Raw genomic sequence first — 6214 nt, 5'->3', positions numbered from 1 at the left:
TCTCTCTCTCTCTCTCTCACACACACACACACACACACACATACACAGAGACAGAGAGAGAGAGAACCAACCTACTCCACCATCAAAGGTAAAACCCTTAATAACCATATTCCAATGAAGATTGTGGGAATCCCTTCTGTGAAAAGCCAGGAAAGGTCTTCTCACCAGCTCCTTGCCTCCACACCACCCCACAGTCCCTCTCCCACCCTCAGCGTCTCCGGAAGTCTGCATGTCAAACTTCAGTCTCCCTGGCTGCAGTTGAAACCAGCCCCTGGGTTCCTCACTGTATGAGAGCTGTAGCACGACAGGCACCCTCCTGGTGTTTGTGAAGGGCCCCACACTCATCTGGAGACCTGACTTACTCGGCCACATGACATTTGGGCAAAATCGCCCACCTTTTGGGCCTGGGGTTCTGAACCTCAGATGACAACTCCTGGTGTCAGCACTAGCCCTTTTCTCTGCACTGCCTGATCCCCACAGCTAAACTCTGAGGCCAGACAGGTGGAGTTATCCCCACGTAATGGATTAGGGAACCAGGGGGCTGGGAGGCCCATCTTCTCCCTCAGTGTTTCCCAGCATTCTTCCCCACACCTCCTTCATGATTTTCACCATATCTACACAGGACCTCGTCTCCATGAACACATCTCTTATCTGTTTATGTAAATAGTGTACTTATGAAGGAACTCGTGTGAAGTGTTTACGCTTGCCATAGACAGATGGCACCTATCAACACACATCTTAAACCGAAAGCTTTCCTGGAGCATCGCCTCCATCATCTTGAGCACCACCAGTGGTTCCTGGGGTCTTGAGGCTTATTAGTGAGAGACCTGGGAACCCAAGGCTGGCTTTCGCACTCCAGGCCAACGAGCTTTCCATGTCATCATAACCCCTGACCTCTTAGTCTCCTGGGATTGTTGTGAGAAGAAACCAGGGCAGCCAGCAGGAAGTGCAAAGGGCAGTTACCACCAGATGGGGAGGAAGAACGTGAAGTCATCCTTTTGAGGGACTCCGAGGCCTCCCTTCCACTGAGTCATCTGAAGAGGGAAGAGGAACTGCCTGCCTGGGGTTGGAGGGGAAGATGCGGTTCAGAAGCAGATCCCACCGCCCTGGACTTCCAGCCCTGAGCCCCACAGGGGTTGTGTGGGGTCAGCTGGCCATGGATAGCACCCTCCCCCTGGGCCCTGTTGGGGCCCTTTGTGGTGAGGGAGGAGCAGGGATGGGAAAATGTGACGCCAGCATCCTCGGCTCCCTTCCCAATCCCTCCCCTGGGCCCCGACTGATCCCGCAGCTGTGCCGTCCTTCCATCCATCTCACGCCCTCTCCCAGCTCAGCCAGAATCCTTTGACACAGGCTCCAGCTTTGCCCATGAGCCTGGCTGTGTGCCCTGCCTCACTTCCCCCACCCCATTACTCACGAGATCCCCACAAAGTTCCTTTCAGCCCCTGGGGAAGCTAGGAGGAGGCTGAGGGCCGGAAATGGGAAAAGTCCCGCTTGTGCCAAGTGGCCCATTCTCCAGCTCAGTGAATAGGGACCTTCACAGCCCCTCACACTTGGCTGGAACTCTCAACAGGAAGGTAAAGTGGAAACTGTGCCAAGAGCTGTAGGAGGGAGGAGGGTAAAGAAAGGAGGAAGTGAGGGCTGTGAAATGGATGGACCCACTTTCCCAACAGAACCATCTATGGGGGTCACATGCTCAGGCAAGGGGCAGACAGATGGAGAGGGGATTCCAATGCTGCCTCCTCCTGGAGCTTGCCTTTTAGTCTCCGCAAGCCCTCTTCCCTCTGACCAGCTTTAGCTCCTCTCCATTGCAGTCAATCAACTTTCTCGAACATCCAAGGGACCTCAAGAAGTTACCTTCTTTTTTTCCTTTCTGGTTCAGGCCTTCAGTATCTCTTGCCTGACTCTTGTAATAACCTTCTAACTCATCCTCCTGCCTCAATTTCCTCCCTCCCTCCACCTCCACCTCTACCCCTATCACCTTCTGGATCCCAGGGCTGCTCTCCAATGCATATAGAAAAGGCCAGACTCTTTAGCATGACATCCAGAGTGTGTCCACGACAGCTCTTTCAGCACTGTTGCCCACTCTTTCTCTGCATTTTACCCTATGCTCTAGGCAAACTCCAGCTGCTCTTCAGACATCCCCACCACTTCAGCTTCTGTACCTTTTGCTCATGTTGTTTCATTATCTGCCTGGATTGCTGTTCTCCTCCTGTGAGTATCCCTGTGTATCCCTCAAAGTCTAGTTCCAATGCTACCTCTTCCAAGACATGAAGCTTTCTCTAATCTCCGATTTGGAGTTTACTTCCCTCCCTCAGAGCACTGAACCTGTGCTTGTTATATAACCCAATTCCTCTATTTCTGCCCCAGAGGTCTGCATACATGTACCGGTTGAGAACATAAGCTCTGCAATCAGACTGGCGGGGTTTGAATCCTGGCTCCTCCGCTTGCCAGCTCTATGACTTTAACCAAGTGACTTAACCTTCCCATGTCTTTACTGACTCATTCATAAAGTGAGAATAATGAAAGTACAACTTCTTAGTGTTGTTTTGGCAATTAAATGACATCATAAATTATATGTCTGGCATATCAATGTTAATATCAAGTAATATTATTATTATATCTTCTATTAAACTGTGTGTTCCCTGAAGACAGGATCTGTGTCTGTTTGTTTGTAATGATAGTGCCAGTGCCCAGTAAATGCCCTAAACACAGTATGAACTCAAGAACATGTTCTAAGCATGAATGACTCTTACGCAAAACACTCTGATCAATCCATCATCAACAGTTTACCAAGTGCCTACGACACATCAGACGCTGTGCTCCATGTGAAGGACGTACAGTTAGTGAGGCACTTACATTGTCATTTGATCTTCACAGTAGCCGTATAAAGTACGTATTTTAAACCCTCATTTTAGAGATGAGAAAACCAAGGCACAGAGAGGTTAAGTAATATGTTAAGGTCACACAGGGCCATGATTTGAGTTGAAGTTGGTCTGACCCCAAATCTTATACTCTGCATTCTTCCCAATGACCACACTGCCTAACTAGTCACATAGTCATCTTTCCCCAGCATTAAACATCAAAGAAGATGCATTATGAGATCCTTTGCAAAAGCTTTTTTCTGCCTTAGGAAATTTGCCTTTTTGCCCCAAGATCTGAAGGCTGTTCCTACTGTATCTTCTCCATTTCCTACTTTTCTTCTCCTTATTTTGCCTTTAGGCCCCAGTCCTTACCCATTTGCCAGAAACCCCTGAACTTGTGGCCACTAAAAGCTAGAGAACTGCTTCCCCATGCCTCAGCTACGACAGACATTCTCAGAGATGGCCTCCTGCAACCTCTCCCTCCTCCAGGAAGCCTTCCCAGCCTGGCTGTACTTCATGAGCTCTGATCACTCAGCCTTTACGCACTCTATTTGTTCTACACTGATCTGAACTCATGAGGGATGCCTTGTGAGCATCATACATCTGCCTCGTCTGTGTGCCTGTGTCTACCCCACTTATTGGCAGCCCACAAGGGAGCTGTGTGTACGGAACAGCTGGTCCCAAGGCCTGTGTTCAGGCAGGGCCCCTCTTTGGCGGCTGGAGGGAGAAAAGAGATGTGTTCCCTGCTGAGCTGTTGCAGCCCCAAGCCCTCATTCTAATGAAGAAGTGTGTCAGCTGCTGCTACTTCTCCTGCCACATTTCATCCCTGAAACCCAATCCCCTTCCCTTTCCAGGCAGAAGGAAAGGGCCTGCTCTCTACTTATCAACTCATTGAGCCAGGATCCCCAAACCCTCAGCCTTCTCCCAGTGCTCACCTGTTACAATGACATTTTCTGCTTCAGGGAATTGGGAAGTTCCACTACTTTGGTTTTCAGAAACACACTCTTCTTGTCTAGATTTTCTGGGCCAAGGACAGGGGTAGGATGCAGGAGGGGAGCATAAAACACCCTTGACAAAGATAATTTCACAACCTGTTAATGTTTTGTTTTCCAGCAGGTTTATCCCACAGTGTCTGCAGAGTGTGTGATTCTTGAGAGAAATTTACTGAAATAAATGAACATAGAACTTGACCAGTATTACAGGAGGCCATGCCTGTGTAAACATGAACTACGGGCAGAGCCAGGGTAGCAAGGGAGATCCTGCCTGGGATGGGCCATTTGCAGTGCAAAAGCTCCCTAGCTCATGACAGAAACCAACTGCATTCCTTTCCCACCCCATTGCAGACCTAGGGTATTAAGTCAACACCGTTCTATCCTAGTCACAAGAAAGATGCATTGAATTCAATCCCTACTGTCCCTGGGCAAGGCAGCCAAAGGGCTGACCCTGGGCTAATTCAGCTCTAGTTTCCCTATTGCTACTGTTGGGGATACTAAGGCACTGAGAGTTGGCCCAGCTACCTAAGCACTGAACTGAGGTGTCAGGGAGCGAGTGACACTCTACTAGCTCTGTCTGTCCTTCTGCTCTGTCTCATCTCTGAGCAGGCTGGCATTGGGGAGGGGGCGGAGCACCATGGGGGGTAGTGCAGAGCTCTCCCATCTGAGTGTCATTCTGGGATCCAGGCCAGGCATTTGGCTTCCTCTCCAAGAGAGTCAAAGGCTGAAGCTGCTCAGACAAAGGGCCAAATGAAAGCTAATGGGGCGCTCAGTGACTTCAGCCTCTCCCTTTCCTCCTCCCAGGCATTGGGGGCTCAAGTCCTTGGCAGGAGAGGGTGCAAATCAAGATGTGAAGCTCAGCTCAGTGCAGATTCCTAGTTGCCTTTTTTATTCTCCTGGCATCCGTAGTCTCTGTCTTCCTCCCCTCACCACCTCCCACCTAGAGTGCTGTAAAAAATGCAAATCAGCAGGATTTAAAAATTCAAGCCCATGCCAGGAACACCCACAAACGCTCCATTAAGGCAGATCCTGAGGTGGGTGGTGTAGTCCCCAATTCGAAGCACAAAAAGGAGGATTCTATTAGATTCTTTTCTCAGCATGGGTCTTGGACCTCAGACATTATCTGTGATGACCTTGAGCTTGCTTTCTGGTACTGCACACATAAATGGGAAAAAATGAGAATTGTGTATGTGTACGTGTGGGCTGGGGCCAGCCATCCCAATCTGGCATGAGAAGCATGTGCAAACGATTATGGGAAGGGGCATGGTGTAAGTTCAGAAGAACAGCAATGAATACTCCTGTCTCTCAAGAAGTATCTCTCTGAGTCAGTAACTTTTGCATCTGAGTGTCACCACAGAAAGGGCTCCAGGAGGAAGGACTAGAGAGAGAAAAATGATCGTTGATGTGAATAGGCAGACCCTGGAGTAGGTCTGACAGGAAGAGTGGCAGGGTGACTTGGTCAGGAAGCATCAGTGAGAACACCTGCAGTTTCAAACTCTGCCCCCCACCCCCAGAGCTGGCCCCTAACACACTGCCAATTTCCTTCCCAAGCAGGAAGAGTGTAGCCTTTGCAGGCAGAGTGGGAAAGGCTGTCACAGAATCGGGAGAGCCATAAGCTGGCCCTTTCTAGATGCAGGTCTGCTGTTGTGTGGCCTGGGTGCCCCTGGCTCTGGAAAGTAAGAAGAAAGAGGAGAGCAGAAAAGTGAGACTGAGAAGAGTCGACTCCAAGAGAGACAAACTAAAAGAGATAAAAAGAGACGAAGGCAAAGACACAACAGAGCCTAGTGGAAGGAGAGATGGGCAAAGCAGAGATGGGGCTGTATGTGCATAACATTTGCCTGAATTCAGGTGGGTGAAGGAATAAGAAAGATGGCAGGTGGCGTGGGGGCGGGGGCAGTGGTATATGAAGCCAGGGAGAATCAACCTGGCTCTCCCTAACATAGCTTTAGCGGACACCACTCCCCCGACTTCGGTGATTTCCCCCCTCCCCAGACTGAGTTACTTCCCCCCCTCCCTGCACCCCGGGGCCGCCGAACGCTCCCTGCGCACTCCCCAAGCCCAGACCTGACATCTGGCTGGGCCTCCGCAGCTCCCGCTCGCGATCTGCCAGGCAGAGCCCCTCCTCCAGCGCAGGGCCCTCCCCCGCCTTTCCAGCTGCCAGCCCCCTCCCTGCTGGCAGACAAGCCCAGGCAGACAGCCGGCCAAGCCTGCCCCCGCAGCCGCGCCAGCTCTGCCAAGCCCAGCAGAGCTGGGGGCCCAGGGTGGTACCGGCTCCCCTCGAGCTAGCAGTCTCGCTGACCTCGTGCCTGGGCAGGGATCAGGCCCCAGCACCCACCTCCTCCCCGCGCCCCGCCCGCCGGC

General features: G+C 51.3%; 1 protein-coding gene across 2 annotated transcripts in view; it reads right to left on the bottom strand.

Annotated features, from left to right (window-relative positions):
• Positions 1-6214, bottom strand: part of FAM212B (family with sequence similarity 212, member B) — a 13423-nt gene that overhangs the window by 6458 nt on the left and 751 nt on the right. The window lies entirely within an intron of this gene.

Source organism: Colobus angolensis, unplaced genomic scaffold, assembly GCF_000951035.1.
Source record: "Colobus angolensis palliatus isolate OR3802 unplaced genomic scaffold, Cang.pa_1.0 Scaffold124, whole genome shotgun sequence".
Taxonomy (NCBI): Eukaryota; Metazoa; Chordata; class Mammalia; order Primates; family Cercopithecidae; genus Colobus; species Colobus angolensis.
The sequence above is the reverse complement of the archived record's forward strand: the minus strand, read 5'-3'. Positions and strand labels throughout refer to the sequence as shown.